At 45.4% G+C, this 19,095-nt stretch overlaps 1 long non-coding RNA gene across 1 annotated transcript; it reads right to left on the reverse strand.

The window, feature by feature from the left end:
* Positions 1-5,497: 5,497 nt before the first annotated feature.
* Positions 5,498-7,039, reverse strand: LOC141573734 (uncharacterized). The gene is made up of 3 exons (XR_012499751.1): positions 6,945-7,039; positions 6,733-6,827; positions 5,498-5,545 (listed from the first exon to the last, which is right to left on the reverse strand). It is a non-coding gene; the product is annotated as an uncharacterized LOC141573734 (long non-coding RNA).
* Between the last annotated feature and the right edge of the window lie 12,056 nt (positions 7,040-19,095).

Here is a 19,095-nt window from a genome sequence, read left to right on the forward strand (position 1 = left end):
CAGAAAAGACTTTCAAAGAGTTAGAGCATTTTATGAAAAAAATGCTTAAGTCACGGTTGAGATATATTTCAAACCAAGTAGTAAGAGAAAAACACGTAAAAAGAATGGATATGTAAGTTGGGTTTGCGCACTATGTATTTCTAACATTTGAAGTTTGCTCTTGTTTAGTTTTTTCTTTTCTTCTGTTTTTAAATTTAGGTACCGGGGATGAGCACACAGAATTCGGCATGCTAAGCAAGCATTCTATTTTCCACTAAACTATGTAATTCCCCGAGTAAACTAGCTTCTCGGCATAGATAAAATAAAATACAAAACACTCTTTCACGGTTCACTGCCTTACAAAACATGTTAGTTTGGTGAAGCGCAAAAGATCTTTGAGGCCTTCTTCCCCGTATCACACTAAGTCTCACATCAGACCGAGTGGGAGACAGGTCTCAGGACCCTTGACTGAAGAGACCACAGGCCCCAGGTTCGGGTGTGTCTTCCATAACCGATCATCGGCTGTGGAAGATCAGGGCTCCGCTCGATGCAGACAGTGACAGGGGCGGGCTTGTCCTCCAGGGAGCCCGGAACTTGGTGTCTGTTGAAGGCCCGTGTGCAGAACCGACACGTCTGCCCTCCGTCAGAGGACCCTCTTTCCCTCTACAACAGACACCTCAATCCCCAGGGCAGGACGGGGAAGACGCGGTCCATCAAGTGCGTCTGCTAAGGGACCAGAGGGACACGGCCGTGAGCACAGTCACGGCCGCCCGTGCACGGGGAAGCCCCGGAGAGCGATCTGCCCTTCTTCTGCAGTGACTCAAGGAAGAAAAAGAGGACTATGCTTTCCTCTTACCGAGCGGAGCAGCTGGCGGTGGGGGGCGAGGTTGCACAGGGCACTAAGGGGGACCTGGTGGAGGTGCCCAGCTGGGCGACGACGGGCCGCACCCCGGGCAGGACACGCAGGCTTGTCCTCGGAAAGTTTGGGGCCCTCCGGCCCACGGGGTGACCTGCAGGACAGAAGGGAGGGCTGGGTTGGATGACATACAAAAGCGCCAACAACGACAAGAGCCGAAACCCAACGCAGCAGCCGTCGGCACCGGGCACCCTCCCCTCCACCGGGTGCCCAGAGAGCAGCACGGTGACACACGCTCCGCCCAGCATTCTGGGGCCTGCCTGCAGCCTGGGCCGCACAGGGGGACACGGGGATACTACCCTGACGCCGTACGTCGCCGCCGCCACTGTCTCCAAGTGGAGGAAGCCAAGGTTCCTCCTGCCCGAGAGGCTGCACACAGAGTTTCCTGCACATGGGCAAACTAGCGCCTTCCCAACAGCCAGCCGCTTTGGGCGGGTCGGCCCTCCCCGCCACCTTCCCCAGCTCCACGCAAGCTTGCCCGACGCGGACCAGAAAATCGGACACGGGATGGACGTGAAGAGCTCATTCTCCACACTAGCAAGCAGAGCCGCATCAGGGTCACTGCTCTGCCTGCAGGGCTCTGCCTGCAGGGCTCTTCCTGCAGGACCCTGCCAGGCCCTCTCTGCCCCCTCCTCACAAAGGGCCCTCCTCCTCCACGCAGGGCCTGCCCCTGGGCGCAAAGAGCACTGGGGAGCTGGGCATCCCCGAGTCCTGCGGCGGAGCTGGCCAAGGGCTCCCGAGGGGACAAGGATGTCCTAAGAAAGGACTCAGGGTCCGCTACAATCATCCCTATCCTCAGGGACTTCTGGATTTTACGTTCGCTACGGAACGCACCCTACATGCGTGCTACGGGAGAGTGACGTGGGGAGTCTCAACCCCACACCTGACACCAAAGTGACTGTACCAGCTCGTGCACAAAACCCCACAGTGTGCCACGAGACCGACGAGCAGCTCTGACAGCTTCCAGGGCAAGCCCGACGCGGCTCAGGGTGTGGGGCAAATACAAAGTACGCACTCTGGTGCGCATCGGAATTCCCCCGCAGGGAAGGAGGCATTTTCACGACGGGCTCTTTCCCTTCCAGCCTCTATTCCCTACTACAAACGCACCATCTCCGAGAGCCAGGCATTTCGGCCCACAGTACAACTGGAGGCATCGGCCAAGACACACTTACCTCCCGAGAAAAGACAGTGTCCGTCTGTGACGTTTACCACACCCAGGAAGACTCCAAGTTGCACAAAGCACACCGTACAAAGATGGAGGGAGGGCTTTGCCCATTTTCCTGTTACCAGGATCTGAATGGACATTCTAAACAGGAGAATCACCTGGCCTGAGCCGGGAAACCAGTCAAAAGAACGACGACACAGAAATCCGTCTCTTTGGACCAAGAGCAACCCTAGGTGCAGGAGGTCAGGAAGGAGTCAGCCGAGCCAGGAGAAGTCAGTGTGGAGCGAGGGCTCACTCTCCTCACGCTGCTTCGAGAAACCCACAGTCAAAGTCTGCGGGCCCCGGCTCCTAAGCACTCCCTCATGGCTCCTGCAGGCACAAGCCAAGGCGACGGGCTCCCGGGAGAAGCAGCCCACTGGCTCCTGGGCAAGAGTTTTGAGTCTGAAAAAGGCAGCGACACGCCACGCCAGACCCATCACAGGACACACTGTCTGCAGACGAGGCCAAAAACGGCTGCCGGGAGAACGGGAAGATCACTTTTCCCAGGACGAGGCCCAACAGAGCATGACCACCCCACTTCCCTGGGCCTCCGGGGCCGCCGCAGGTGGGCGGGCGCTGCCGGGCCACACCGGAGCGGCGCCAAGTCCCGCGTCGGCTAAAAACCACAGTAAAAATGGAGGATTATGTTTTCCTGCGAAGACACTGCTGAAGCGAAAAAAAACCTTTGCGCCTTCCTTCCTTCCTTCCTTCCCCGTATCACACTCGTTTCTTGGAGGAACTGGATACTGACCCCAGGAACTCCTGCATGGTAAGCCCGCATTCTCTCTACTGCTGAGCTACATATACCCTTCCTCACAGAGCACACTAGTTTCTAGGCACAGAGAACAGGAAATGCCAGCCACGTTCACTAACTTACCCAGTGTATAATAAGCTCCGTGTGCTCCACAAACAGAGGTCAGTGTTTTATGATCCGTCAGCTCCTGTGGAACCACTTCTACAGTCCCAGTAGCGTACTCCGGTTTTCTAATTTCGGGCTTAGTCGCCCCTTCCTAGGAACACAAAACAAGATAAATTAGGAACCGAACTTCAGATCATGTGCCTACGCTTAGTCAGTCAGTTAGACAACAGTTATTTACTGAAGCTATCAGAACATAAGCCCTAACCTGGGAGAAGCTGGCGGTACAAATAAAAGGCAGATTCTCCTCTCTGTTCTGCCAGAGGCACAGGATCCATGAAAACAAATCAGCACAGAAAAGTTTCAACAGCTCTACAACTGAGGTGAATGGGTACAGTAACGCCACAAAGCACAGGAGACTCCGCTGCACGTGGATAGCTCAGGGAATGCTGGGAAGACCGCACTGTTTCGTAAAAGAGAGATCCAGCGCAGAGGTGGGTTGTGGAGGGGCTTTGGGGAAGGGCAGCCTGAGTAAAAGGAGCAGGTGGGAAACAGCGTAAGGCATTATGTACCTAAACCACTGTTACTGGCGGTGGAATGAGAAGACAAAACATGCTGCCTTGAAAATGAAACATCACTTAATTAAATTCAAGTGAGGATGGCTAAAACAAAAACAAACACCAAGGTACACCTAACTTTCCCAGGGATGAATTTCTTTTCAATATCCTCTAATGAACTGTAAGGGATAGACCCTGAAAACAAGAATGTCCTTACAGACACTGGCTTCACTAGGTGAGTCTGGAAAATGGACACAAGTGCATTATCCACTCCTACTGCATTAAGCAAAGAATCACATACTAAACTATAAGTTAAAAGCATAAGTCAAAATTTCTCATCAGCAGATGCAAACGTGAAGATGCACACTCACACCAACCCCCGGTTTATGTCTCAGAATCCCCTGGTACTTATATAGTCACAATAGGACATTAAAAACAAGAGACTATACCTCATCCCAGGAAGATTCTCTTCCTCTCTCTTCTGTAAAGTGGCGCACTGACACACCATCTTTAACATGTATTTACAGGTACATTAATGAGAATATTCACGAATGTATATTAAAACCACCATGTGCGTCTATCTCCGTTCGTGGATGTGTCAAAACAAAAGTGGCAGAAAAGACTTTCAAAGAGTTAGAGCATTTTATGAAAAAAATGCTTAAGTCACGGTTGGGATATATTTAAAACCAAGTAGTAAGGGGAAAACACGTAAAAAGAATGCATATGGAAGTTGGGTTTGCGCACTATGTATTTCTAACATTTGAAATTTGCTCTTGTTTTTGTTTTTTCTTTTCTTCTGTTTTTAAATGGAGGTACCGGGAATGAGCACACGGAATTCGGCATGCTAATCAAGCATTCTATTTACCACTAACCAATGTATTTCCCCGAGTCAACTAGCTTATCGGCTTAGATAAAATAAAATACAAAACACTCTTTCACGGTTCACTGCCTTACAAAACATGTTAGTTTGCTGAAGCGCAAAAGATCTTTAAGGCCTTCTTCCCCGTATCACACTAAGTCTCACATCAGACCGAGTGGGAGACAGGTCTCAGGACCCTTGACTGAAGAGACCACAGGCCCCGGGTTCGGGTTTGTCTTCCATAACCGATCATCGGCTGTGGAAGTTCAGGGCTCCAATCGCTGCAGACAGTGACAGGGGCGGGCTTGTCCTCCAGGGATCCCTGAACGTGGTGTCTGTTGAAGGCCCGTGTGCAGAACCGACACGTCTGCCCTCAGTCAGAGGACCCTCTTTCCCTCTACAACAGACACCTCCCTCCCCAGGGCAGGACGGGGAAGACGCGGTCCATCAAATGCGTCTGCTAAGGGACCAGAGGGACAAGGCCGTGAGCCCAGTCACGGCCGCCCGTGCACGGGGAAGCCCCGGAGAGCGATCTGCCCTTCTTCTGCAGTGACTCAAGGAAGAAACAGAGGACAATGCTTTCCTCTTACCGAGCGGAGCAGCTGGCGGTGGGGGGCGAGGTTGCACAGGGCACCAAGGGGGACCAGGTGCAGGTGCCCAGCTGGGCGACGACTGGCCGCTCATGGGGCAGTCCTCGTGGGCTGCTCCTCTGAAATATTGGGGCTCTCCTTCCCACGGGGTGACCTGTGATACATAAATGATGGCTTTGTTGAATTACAGACAAAACGCCAACACCGACAAGAGCCGTAACCCAACGCAGCAATCGTCGTTACCGTGCACCGTCCCCTGCACTGGGTGCCCAGTTGGCATCTACGCTGACTGCACTCCTTCAGCACTGGGCCTGCCTGCAATCTGGGCTGCTCAGGAGGCTTTGGCGTTAAAATACTTTCCCCAATCTTCACTGTGATTACTGGGCATACTTATCCCCTAATTCCCAATCCACAGGCAAAGGCACGAATGATTTGTTCAAAAGGAAAATGCTAGTTCCAGAGATTATTCAATACAAAATGACCACTGGAACACAAGTGAATAAAATTACTTACTTTGTTTTCCTCTGCCTCCTGAGCCGGAAAGGCGGTGCCATTCCTAACTGGGGTGCCACCCGGCCCTGAAGCTGTGAAGTGAGAGCAGTGCTGAAGGCGGATTCTATCTGACAGATGCCGTGCGGGGAAAGCACGAGCCGAGCCCTTCGTGCCCTCCTACAGGAACTCTCACTCCCGCCCACGCCCCGTGCTCTTCACAGAGGCCGCAGGTCTCCCTTCCACCTCATTTGACACCGAGGACGAGGGGAGACTGGACCCCTGTCCCATGACGAGGACACCACAGGGCCTAGATTTAGTTGTTTTCATAGCTAATCACCCTGGATGGGGTCTCAGGGCTCAGATCACTGGCAACCAACACTTACACAGTGGACTCACAGCACACTTCAGGGCAAATCAGTCTGTATACAGATTATACATTAAAGTAAGAAGGGTATTTTGTAGGAAGAGTATCATCAACCCCTGACTGTGAGCTCCACCTCTTCCTCCTCAGCCTGTTGGTAAACTGTTAAAAGCCTTCTCTCTGACAGCGCATGTCTTGTATAAGTGACCAGATGTCATGTAATCATTTATGAAAGAAGTAGCCTCAATGACTTATGTTGTAATAATCGGCAAAAGAATGGTGAGTTACATGGAGTAGCTGGTGGGAGACTTTAGAGTTACATGTTAACTCTGGGGGAGTGAGGCTACGTTGTCATGTCACTTACTAACTGGCTACTCTAGGTCACTGTGCAAGCTTTGTTATAAGAACGAAGGGACCTGCAAAATTAGTGAAGAAATGCCTGCTGCCTTAAAGCAGATCTTGAATAGAATATTTATCCACCAAGGCAAATGAAGAAAAATGTTTTTCTCGTTATGACATACTGCCTTCATTCTAAAACGTCATCCATGTTATTTTCCTGAAATGAGAAGAAAATTCAGCCTTCAAAACCGTGTCCAGGCGGGAAGAGAGGGCTGACACTCATGTCTTCTAGTGCACAGAAACCAGCCATGCCAGCCACGCCAGGCAACCAAGAGACTGGGGGGCGGCCCGCAGTCCCTGGAGGGGTGTAAGCTCCACCGCTCACAGGGGACAGAGCCCTGCTGGCTGGTGGCATTTAAAGAAAACAGCATCTTGTCACCCAGCTGTGAACCTGTTCCCCACAGTGAGTGTGTGGTGTGGTGTCCAGGAAACCCGACAACTACCCATGGGGACAAGCAGCCCACTGGGCTGCTCCTGCTGCAGAAATGGAGCTGCCGCACTTCACAGTGCGCTCCTTACCTCTCAGGGGAGGGTGCAGCCTGTACGGTCCTCCTGGAGTGGGATCCTGCCTCATGTATTCCTCTGCCTGCCTCCGTCTGCAGATTGCATCCAATCTTAAAGATAAAGAATGGCTTCAATACAAATTACACCACCAATTCCTCTACTAGGCACAAAACAACCAGTCCTTAAAAATCTCAAAACACCCGTAAAAATGTGTCAAAATTCTGTACCTCTGTTTCAGGTGGGCAACTTCCCTTCTCAGCTCAGAGGAGTTTTCCCTTCTCAGGTCAGAGTTTTCCCTTCTCAGGTCAGAGTTTTCCCTTCTCAATTCAGAGATTTCCCTCTCCAGCTCCTGAGCCCTGAGCTGTGGGAGAAAAACACATCCACGTTCAGTTGTGGCCGACTGTGCACAAAGGGAAGGAAGGAAACAAATTTTTACTGAGCTGTCTTGGGCCTTCTTCTCGGCAAGAGTGACCTGAAAAAGTCAACACATCAAGAAACACCCCATGGCTAGGGGTTCTCAGGGCCACAATAACTGTCTGCATCAGGTGCTGAGGACTCGGTGTGTCAGGAGGAAGGCAGGTTACCTGGTGTCTCCAAATGATCTCTGCTTCCCGCATTTGCCCGTGACATTCTTCAAGTCTTATCCTATGAGTTACAAATTGTTCCATCAGAGAAGACACAATGCTGGGTATGCTGTTAAATAATCTGCCCCAGTCCATGTTATCTGCACTGCACACTCACACACATCATCTCACCACTCAAGACACACTGCACACGGCTGCAGAAGCACAGCAGGTGCAAAGCTGTCACTGCAGCCACTCCTTCCGTCACTGTTACTGAACGCCTGCCCGGTTCTGCGCTGACACAACTCCCCCTCCCGTTCTCAGCATTTCCCTCACGTGTCCTGTGCTGAGCATCTTTCATCACAAAGCTTGATTCTTCCTTTCCTTACATCCTGACCCTACTTCTTACACCTGGGTCTCCCCAGCAGCACGGGAATTTTTATTGGTCCGACTGACGCTACACTAAACTGCTATCCTCAGGGTGAGAACGGTTTATAGCACCTTCAGAAACATCTCTGTGAACCGTCTCTCCTCTCAGTCTGGCCAGCACTGGGACCAGGAAATTCTTAGTAACTTAATACTTTTTAAAGTTAAACGTTTAACTTAACATATGTAAAACTTAACACTTTTCCTCCTGTGTGAAGCCATGTATACAAATGTCTTTTGTTTGGGTCAGTTTATGATATTGTGTCTAAACATTTTAGAAAAGTTTTCAAAAAATCCAACAGGTGTTTTCAGAGCCGCAGGTGCAGAGGAGCTGAACTCACTTGTACCATCTTGTCTCCTCTTCAGCCAATTTTGCCTCCTCCTTTGCTGCCAACAGCTGCTGCTTTCCCACCAGCTCACATCCGTTCATGTCCACCTTCCTGAGAGGGGAAAGAAACTCTGAAATTCTGCCAGTTTCCCTCCCAGAAACTGGAAGGGAAGAATTCCAGGTTCCTTTCGCACTTCCCCATAAATGCTCAGGCTGATAAATACACAGGAAAGAATTAAAGTACCCCCACTAATAAATATGAAAAAGCTACACTCAGGCCTCTGGCAAGTGTTTGGTATCTGGGCTTCCCTTCAGCGTCCCCACCCCTAATCATTTATGCATAAAGTAAACACACAGGAAAAGCCCACGTGAGGTGTGCTCTGCGCCCCCCCACCAGGCTCAGGTTCCTGTGCCTGGGAAAGCACGAGCTCACTGTGTTTCAACGTGGGAATCAGGGTCTGACCAAGTCATCACAACCAAACACATTAGGGTAAAGCAAGCGTTCATGACTTGTTTGATTTCTCCCACAAAGAGCCCAGATTTCAGTCAAAACCTGGAGCAAAACCTGATCCTTTAGGAAATATAAGGAACTGTTTGTATTTGAAAGCGGGTTAATGGGTGTGATGTCCATGACCTCTCCCTGAGAATGACAGGAAACTCTGGACAAATTATGAAATCCATGATCAAATGTACCAAATTGCTAACAAGCCAGAAAGGGACATGAGGCCAAGATGGAGAAGAAGAAAGCCCAGGACTGGGCCCACCTTCCCTGGGGGTCACCCGGTAACTGCAGAGGAAACCACTGAGATGCAGAGCAGCCCGGCAGCCGGTGCCCCCTACGCACAGGCACCGCAGTCAGGCAGCTGGAGCTCACTGTCCGTCAGCGAAGGTGATCCCTAGAGAGACCCACAGGACTTAGCTGGGATCCACGAGAGCTATATGCCAGAAACAAAGGTGGACAGGAGACACACGGGCCTCACGAAAGCTGGCTGCACTGACTGATCTCAGCTGCTAACCGGGTTAACAGGATGTAGCGCTGCTGGCGCCCTGACCACCTGCCAGCTGTAATGCCCACCTTCTCTGCAGCAAGTTAACCTCACACGAGGCCTCAAATATTCTCTATTTTCTACCCAATGTCTAGAGTTTATTAAAAATGATAGACACGTGGCAGGTCATGACACTTTGATGTGGTTGAAACCTAAGTACAATAAAAATGGACCTAGGGGGATCCAGATAATGAAGTGACTAAATCTGGTCCAAGAACCCGCTAAAATCTCTAACTAAATACAAACAAGACTCTGGTAACCAGTTAGAATGAACAGAAGCAGCAGATTACAGAAATCAAGGTCGAAAAATAAATGCACATCTGTACTGATTGAATATGGTAAAGCAAATATGGTGGTAAGTATTCTGAAACGTATTACAATATCCACATAACTCCACACATTCATTCACACATTGTCATAATTAACACGGGAATGTCTTACCCTTCAGTGTCCATAGATCTCTGTCCACTGATTTCATCAAGGACACTTACTTTCTTCACCTGCCTTTGGAAACCGTCTTCCTCACGTTCTTTCAGAGATCCCGATGCAGCATGGTGGTCTTGCATTTTCTTTTTACCCTCTATAAACATAAAACAACTGGCTTTGTGTGTGCACATGTGCACTCAAGAGCTTGGCTGTGCTGGGGAGTGGAGAAAGGAGAGAATTCTGAAGGCAGGAATCCCCTTTTTACCTTCCCAGTGCAAATTCATTGCTATTACAGGCATGTTTCATTTTATTGCCCTCCCTGGTAATGCATATTTTTAAACAATTGAAGATTTGTAACAACCCTGAGTACAGCAATTCCATTGGTGACATTTTTTTCTGGCAGCATTTGCTCATTTCTTATCTCTGTGTCACATTTTTGTAGTTTCTGAAATATTTGGTTCTTTATCATTTTAATTAAAACAGGCATGACATTCCTTTAAGGCAAAGCCTAATCCAGCGGAAGTCCCTAGTTCTCAGCAATTCTATAAACCCTGAGAGAGGTGAAGAGGCTTCAGAATTAAAGTGTGAAGCCAGCAGTGGTTGGCCCATGAAGTTTAAGGCAAGATTCCATCTCCACTGCATACCTGTGCAAGGTAAGGCGGGAAGAGCTGACCCAGAGGCTGCTGCAAGTGCTCCAGGAGATGAAGCTAAGGCAGCTAATGAAGGTGGCTGCACTAAACAACAGGTTTTCAATGCAGAGAACTGCAAGGGGAGGCCACCCAGCACCATCACAGCTGGAGAGAAGTCAGCGCCTGGCATCAAGGCTTCAATGGACAGGCTGATTTTCCCGTTAGCGGCTAACGAAGCCAATATTCATTTAACATTATGAAAATCCTATGTCCCATGAGAATCAAGTGAAATCTACTCTGTGCTCTATAAATAGAACAAAGCCTGAATGACAGCACATCTATTTACAACATGAATATTTTAGCCCATTGTTGAGACCTACTGCTCAGAAAACAAAACAAAACACACAAAAAAAATTCTTTCAAAATATTACTGCTCATGGACAATGCACAAGTCATCCAGGAGCTCTGATGGAGATGCATGAGATGAATGCTGTTTCCATGCTTAACACGACATCTATTCTGCAGCCCATGAATCAGGAGTAATTATGACTTTCAAGTCTTATTATTTAAGAAATACATTTTGGAAGGCTTTAGCTGCCATAGACAGTGACACCAATGATGGGTCTGGGCAAATGAATGGAAAATTTTCTGGAAAGGATTTACCATTTTACATGCCATTAAGAACATTCGTGATTCATGGGAAGAAGTCAAAATATCAACATGAACTGGGGTTTGGAAGGAATTGATTCCAATCCTGATGTATGACTTTGAAGGGCTCAAGAATTCAGTGCAGGAAGGAGCTGCAGATGTGCTGAAAATAGCAGGAGAACTAGAGTTACAAGTGGAGCCTGAAGATATGACTGATTGGCTGCAACCTCATGATAAAATGTGCATGAATGAGGAGCTGCTTCTTATGGACAAGCAAAGAAATTGGTTTCTTGAGATGGAATCAACTGGTGAAGATGCTGTGAAGAAGGTTGAAATAACAAAGGACTTAGAAGAGCGTATGAACTTAGCTGATAAATTACCACAGGGTTTGAGAGGACTGACTCCAATTTGGAAAGAATTTCTACTGTGTGTAAAATGTGTCAAATTGCCTGTGACAGAGGACTTGTTCCTGAAAGGAAGAGAGAATACTGTCACAAACTTCATTGTGGTCTTATGTTAAGAAATTGCAAAAGCCACACCAATCTTCAGCAACTGCCACAATGACCAATCAGCAGCCACCAATGTTAATTCAAGGCCATCCACCAAAATGACTGTAACTCAATAAAAAAAAGTTAAAAAAAAAAACCATCCACCAACAAAAAGATTAAACCTCACTAAAGGCTCCAATGATGGCTAGCAGTTTTTAGTAATAAAGAGTATTTTCATTAAGTTATGAACATTGGGGTTTTTAGACACAGTGGTATTGCTCACTTAATAGACTACAGTATAGTGTAAACTTAACTGTTCTTTGCACTGGAAAACCAAAAAAAAAAAAAAACCCCAAAAATAAGTTATTTAACTCTCTTTATTATATTTATTTTATTCTAGGGGTCTAGAACTGAAGCCACAACATCTCCCAGGAATCCTGTATGTAAGGTTTTCTTCCCAACAAGCAACATACCTTCCAGGCTGCAGTCCCTTGTTGTCACAGCTCGCTGCATCGAATCCTCAGATCTGGTCTTCGAAACACCTGGCTGTAAGATAGATATGAGAAGACATTCAAGAAGTACTGATCCACAGCAATGTGCACATACTTAACATGAGAGGAATCATACGCTTGGAATCAGCTAAGATGGGCCATCTGCTTTCCGTGTGTTACAGCACAATTAAACACTGACACAGTGATGCTTGGTTCTCTGAGGTAAGCATCTCTGGGGGTGAGTAACAATCCTTACTCTCTTCTTGATGCTGAGCTGAACGTCCTCTTGCACATGCATTTCTTCAGATTTCACTGTGGCTTCACAGACATGAGATTTATTAAGAGCAATTTCAACTTAAAACATTCTCATTGGTGACTAAATTCCCAAGAAAAATAATTTGAGTAGATATTAACATTTAATCTTCTAAGACATGAGATTGTTGTTCCTTGTGAAAGCTAATGTGTACAGTGGAAATCCTGCTGCAACTGGAGGCATTTACCTCAAATTCCTGAAGTGTTCATTGAAACAGCACCTTTCAAGTTCTCTGGAGATGTTCCTTTTTCCAGTATCTTCACACAGGACAGAAATAAAGTATGTACTAAGATTTCAATGAAAACTCAGGGTGATATGTTTAAAAAGTGTAATTTTTTTTCCAGAAACAAAGTATTTTGTTAACTGCAAAACAAACCATAGAAAATAAATATATTAGCCCTGGTACATGTCCAAAGACTTTGGTGAGCATTCTCTCCAGAAGATATTAAGGCAGTGAAATGATTCTGAACATACAAATTTTATAAAGAAAGGAAAGCAAGTGTTATACGTTCCCTTACATATGCTTGAAAGCATCTGAGACTTTCCCTGAATTTCGGTTTGGGGCTGAAGACAGTGCTCCATTTGAGAGTTTACAGCAGACAGGGCCTCTTCCTTCAAGTTCTAGCAACGGGCATCCTAGCAGCTCATTCTGACCCTTTGCATCTTGCATTTCCTTCTTCAGCTGGTCCTCTTCCACTGCCAGCCGGCCAATCTCTTCCAGAAAGTCTTGGTTTGTTCTGATGGGCAGTTGCTTCTCTTCAACCCTTTTGGAATCCTGTCCCTTCTCAGCCAGTACCCACAACTACGCCTAAGTTTCCTGTGATGGCAGCTGATACAGGCTGGGCCCAGGACAAATGTCAATCCCATAAAGAAATGTGGAAAAAAGACCTCCAGGCACAGATTTTTCCTCACCTCCACAGGCTTCATCCTCCCTGGACAATGGAGGGCATGACTGGACGACAAGAGGAAGCAAGGGTGGGAAACTGCTCATGTCAAAGAGCTCACAATTGAGTGTTGCTGGTGAAATATAAACAAAGTTTACCCAAATTCACATGGAAAATTCTCTGTTTAACATCAACAGGGCAAGGAGCTGTGCACCTAGTCTAGTAACTTCCTTAACCTCTCAGGTATTTCCTGGCATCTTCTGTGTATCTTGGAGGGCAGTGTGAGTGCCCTCCAAGATAACTCTCTAGGTTGTGAAAATAAGACATATTTCCTAGTCTCTGAAATAGAAAAAGTCACAGAGGTTTTAGTCCATGAAATTCTGGGTCATTGTTCACAGGGAATTTCCGCTCCTGGGCTCTCACACTCTGTTTTGGTCAAAAGCAGGAGGAGCAGGTGCACGCAGCTCGCCCAGGGCACAAAAAGCCTCAGAAGCCTGGTTATGGTCAAAGTGGCAGCTCTTACCAGGTGTGGGTTCTTGGCGTTCTGGTCCCTCACTGCCTGCAGCTTAGCTCAAACAATCTGAATGATGTCATTCAAATTTTCATTCACCTTCTCAATGGCTTTCAAGCTCTCATTCAATGAAACATTGAATTAGTAACAATTACTCATTACTTTCATTTCTATTTTCAGAATGTAATCTAACAAGAGGTTCGTACCTTAAATTTCAGTGCTTTCTTAGAGGGCAGCTTCTTTTGCCTGATTGCCTCCTCTAAGCATTTCTTTGCGTTGTTGGTCTATGCAAAAATGTAATGAAGGAAACAGAATTACAAATACTAATTACACTGCTAGCTGAACCTATCTTGTGTGTGACCCCTTCCACTAATACAGAAAGTGGTGCTTTACATCTACAACACTTGCTTTGTTTATTTTTTTACTGATATATAGTCAGTTACAATGTGTCAATTTTCTGGTGTACAGCATGTTTCAGTTACATATATATATACACCTATGTTTGTCTTCACATTCTTTTTCATTATAGATTACAAGATATCAAGTAGAGTTCCCTGTGCTCTACAGAAGAAATTTGTTTTTTGGTTTTGTTTTTTTTTTTATCTAGGACACTTGCTTTGAACCTAGACCTCTTATGGAACACATGGAACAGGACAGTAGGATGAAGGAAAAGAGAGCCAAATAACTGAACTGCCAGAGTGGGGAGGAACTGAAGGTAAAATCACAAAAAAAAAAAAGCAAAAGGACAAGGATACCTTCTGCACCCAAGCAGATATATTTTCTGCAAGTTCTCTGTTTTCATTCTCCAAATTCTTGCTCTGCTCAGTCATCTGCTTTAAAGTAACTAAAAGGAGATGAATCAATTTCTCATATTGGCAAGAAAACCCAGTAGAATAGAATTATCATGATTTATTAGCAGTAGAGACATATCTGGCTGGCACTATGAGTATAATTAACCTTTTAGCTTTTCTACTGTGCCTAAAGGAAGCAAATCTTAGTGGCATTCTAAATGTGAGATCATTGAGATTCCTAGTTTAATTTTTTTCAAAGATGCAGAAACACAATAAAAAGTCTTCCCCTAAATTCTCTCCAAGCTATAAGCACCATTCTTAGAAAATTCAATCATTCAAATACTTCTGACATCACCAGAGATGAAAAAGAAAAACCAAGCATCCTGTCCCCTTAACATTCTCTCCTCCAATTACTAAGGTAAGTAAACATGCCCCTGCTTAAAAAAATAGAACCCTTATCCCACGCAGGTTCACCCCACAGCCAGGCCCTATCTGCAACACCACAGAAGGCAAGTTCAAAACGTTGCCTGACTGGGCCTGCACTGGCCTCCAGTGTCTTCCTGCTGCCTGGAAGATCGTCTTTCATGAAAATCATGTTGGGGACCCTGAAGGACAAGGTCGCTGGAATTAAACACTTTGGTACCATGTGGGCTTCCCCACCTAGTCACTGGAGGACCTGGATAACACACAGGCCCTAAATGACAAGCTTTTCTATCGCCAGGATGAGAATGTTACCATCACTGCTTCAGGAAAGCAGCACATGTAAAACAGCCAGTCACAGGCGACTCCATGTGTGAAGCTCTAGAACGCAGCCCTCAGAACCAGACTCCTCTCTCAGGCATCTAAGTCCCTCATCTGACCACACAGTGCACACGTGTCTTCTCTCTGCCCAGTGGTGATGCTCTGATGCTGAGATCCCTCTTCTCAGCACCAGCCCTTCTGCATCAACTGTCACCAACAGCAGCCCTTGAGGGCCTACTGAGTGCCGGGCAGCCACCCTGCCCATCATGCACAGCCCCACTCGGTCAGCAGAGTGTGAAGCCTGCATAGAAAGCATCATCCTCAGGCTGAATCACTTCCATTAAGTCCCCACTGCCATGAATGGCTCCTTTCACTTATGAGTCACAGCCCATGGATGCCCCTCTGCTGTGACACACACCGCCTGGCTACATCTGCATCCCTCCCTCAGCCTGGAGAGTCCTGACAGGCTCAAGTAGTGTTTCAGCATCTTTACTTTTCACCAAGAGCCAGCTCATATTAGGGACACACTCCGAACATTAGACTCTTCTCATCACCTGCTTCCTCAAGTTTGCTATGCAAAATTAAACTCATCCTAGTCTCCCTACTCCTGTGACCCTCCTGGCCTCTTAGCTCAATAGATGTCAACTTCCTCTACGATGTCATTTAGACACCATTGCAGGAGTAAAATTTTCAAGAGTTGAGAAGTCAGTTAGACATCAGAAGTCATTGTGTTTACTCTTAGTTGAATTAAAATCCACATCAAATCCTGGTATTGAGAAAATATTACAAAGGAAACTAAACCCTAATACCTTACCTTGACACACTGGAGGCTTTACCTAGGAGAGGAAGAAACATTAAATTTGAAGTCAAAACATATAATTAGTAAATCTATAATTTCTAATATACTATCAAAACAGTAATCCATTGAAATCACAATTATCACTTTGGTACAGCATAACAATTAATATGATTAAAAATCAGGAAAAATCAGAATTTCCTACTTAAGGCATGATCTTTCACTCACCATTTCTGATAGCACAATGGTAAATAACATTTTAGAACAAAAGATCTGCTTACATTCTATTAAATAAACATCACTCTATTCAATTTTCATAACGCATATTCACATTTAACAACACTGAACTATATTATTTTCATGATATGTTGTTGTAATGCATCATTTATCTAATTTTTTGTCAAACCAAACATCCACACTTAAGTCCAGAACCTGGATAGTTGTGTAACCTTCAAAAGAGAGAGAGAGACAGAGAGGAGAAAACTAAAAGAAAAATAAAGGCAAAATCTTTATACTAAGATTAAGATGCACCCCTTTCATTCAATGAAAGGTTTTCTGAAATCTTATACAGAGTTGACTGTTGAATTGATAAGCAATTGTAACATATGAGGTCGTAAGATTTGTCAAGACCACTAAAAACAAACGGACATCAAATGAGACATCAGATGGGAATGAAAGTGAGTAATGGCTGTAGTAAAACCACACACAGCAGCAGGACGGACAGCGACCATTTTCAAGAAGCGAACGTGCTTCTTGACTCAGATACAAGTCATCGTATGAAGAGTAATAGTCCAGAAAAACCCAGGCAGGACTCCACTGTAATACCATGTAAAGACACATTTCCCTGACCCTTAACACATATTTCTTCATTCAAAACTTTAAGTGATGATCAGAGACTGAGGCCAGCCCCTAACCTTGCCAAGATATTGGAGAATCATCACAGTGTCGAAGATCCAGTGGCAATAATGTGGCAATAGAAGAATGCATCCATGGAGGGCAAACAGAAAACCACAGATGTTCCCTTAACTTCACACTTGCTCAGGAACCCTGAGCTTCCCTGTCCCCTGTCACCCAACACACAGGCAGGGGCAGGTGGAGAGATAGATGGACTCGCCAAATACTTAACCTTCCTGTTTTGTTATTGAAGAGAAGAGTTTATAAATTGCCATTGTCTCATTGAGAATATACTGTTGTCTTGCTCAATGAGTTCTTACTATAAAGATTTTGCAACAAATTTCCATTTCAAAACTAATTTGTGTTCAAGTTAATAATCTAAAAGGAAACAAAGAAAAGACTCCTGGATTCTGGCCCAGGCAGGCAAATAAAATGTCCAGTGACTATAAAAATTCCTATTAGGTGTGATTAAAAGGACACTGTCAGGTACTTTAGTAATACTCACAGCAAGGACGGTCCTCCAGACGAACAAGAGAAAAACAGAAACTCCCCAGGAGGCAGCAAGAAGAATAAGCTTCCACAGAAGTTCATAAACATCAGACGCAAGATGGAAAAGGAGAATCAGAGTGTCAAGGATCTGAAAAGATATTAGATATAATGAGGAACCTCAAAGACATTCCCAGTGTATATGTCACAGAGAATCATCTTTAGAAACCGTCAACCACATCCTCAGATAGCTCCACAGAGAGGCGAGAAGGGACACTTGAGTTCAAAGGAGCTCTTGGGAGTGTGAGCATGTTTTCTGCCTTGATTTGGTAATAGTTTCACTGCTGCACACATACGTCAAATACCTGATACACAAAATGTTAGAGATTTGACTTTGCTGACAGGCACATTGCAAATATTTTTAAAATAGTTAACAGAACTTAACTTATGAATGTAGAAGCCAACTTGAAATTGAAAATAAGCAAACACAAACCTACAGGGCATGGGATGCCTCCATCTTCTATTGTATGTTCATGAAGTACCTGGACAAACCCCTATGAAATGTCTCCAAAAATACACCCAACATGTATGGGGAAAGAGCAATGAAGTTATGTGTTAAAATACAGAGAGATGTACAGAGATGTATTTCTACATTTATAGACTGGACATGAGTAAGAAAGCAGACCAGATCTTAGAATAATGTCAAAATTACTATTCCAGCAAAAATTAATGATATATTTTAGCCCAACTATCTAAAAACCATGGAGGTTTTCTTCAATATTCACTTTGGTTCTGAACCAGAGCATGTAATGTCAGACTTCTGAAGTAAATAGGGATTTGTATAATAGAGTTTTAATCATATTATACAAGATTACTCAAAGAATGAATTTACATAAAAAGAGAACTCAAAATAATCAATACAAATAATTTACATGCATATTTCACAGTATTGCACCTAAGTCCATTAACAGCCACCAAGAAAATTAATTTGTATTTCTGGAATGTACAGTCAACAAAACAAAAGCCAAACACATAGTTTTGTAAAAACTAGATTTATAAGTATTATAGGAGGGAATAAATGAACAATGTAATTTGTACTTTATCTAGACACCAAGTTTCAGTCTTGTGCAAATAAAACCCCTCTAGAAAGCAGCCTCTGAAATCAGTAACACTGTCATTGTCAGCTCTCACAGTTCGGGTCAGTAAAATGTGTGCTGGTGGAAAACATGCACTGTCTTTGCATAGCTGCCATCTGAGAGAGCAGTGGATCTCAGCACAAAGGAGAGACATGCAGATAAATGGCACAAAAACAAACACCATCTAGTCGCTAACTGGTAAAACCCCCTCCACCATGGGCATGCTTGTTACACAGGGCACTGTCTGAGTGCTGATGTCAGCAGCTGCCTCCTACCTAAAGTCTATCCATCAGGGCCGATGGACTCAGGTTCTTTCAGCAGCCATGAGCAACGGTGGAGAAGGACAAGTTAGTTTATCCAAATGCTCAAAGATGTGGTAGGGAAAGAGGGCTGACTAACCTGTGAGAACTCAGCCTCATTCCCTTTGAGGGAAAAAAATCCCAACAAAGATGACCTAGAAACGCCCTCCTTAGTAGGCTCAAAAGAAACAGAACAGACTCTTCTTTGGGTGGAGTGTTCATGTGGCATTGATTCTGCTTCAGTGCAAAGATTGTTCCTGACACTCGGTTTTTCCAGGTCTGTAAGAATCTGGTGGAAGCCTATCAGAACAAACCACTTAAATCCATGAGGTGTTCTCAGTCTTTCTTTTTTAGGGTGTGGAGGTGATTTATCCTGACACAGTAAAAATTTCACAGCATGTATCTGAATTTTCTTTATATTTAGACAATTCTAAAGACATGAAGGACACTTTCTGCTTTGGGGAAATCAACATTCTTCACAA

This window comes from Camelus bactrianus, chromosome 17 (genome assembly GCF_048773025.1).
Source record: "Camelus bactrianus isolate YW-2024 breed Bactrian camel chromosome 17, ASM4877302v1, whole genome shotgun sequence".
NCBI classification, from domain to species: domain Eukaryota; kingdom Metazoa; phylum Chordata; class Mammalia; order Artiodactyla; family Camelidae; genus Camelus; species Camelus bactrianus.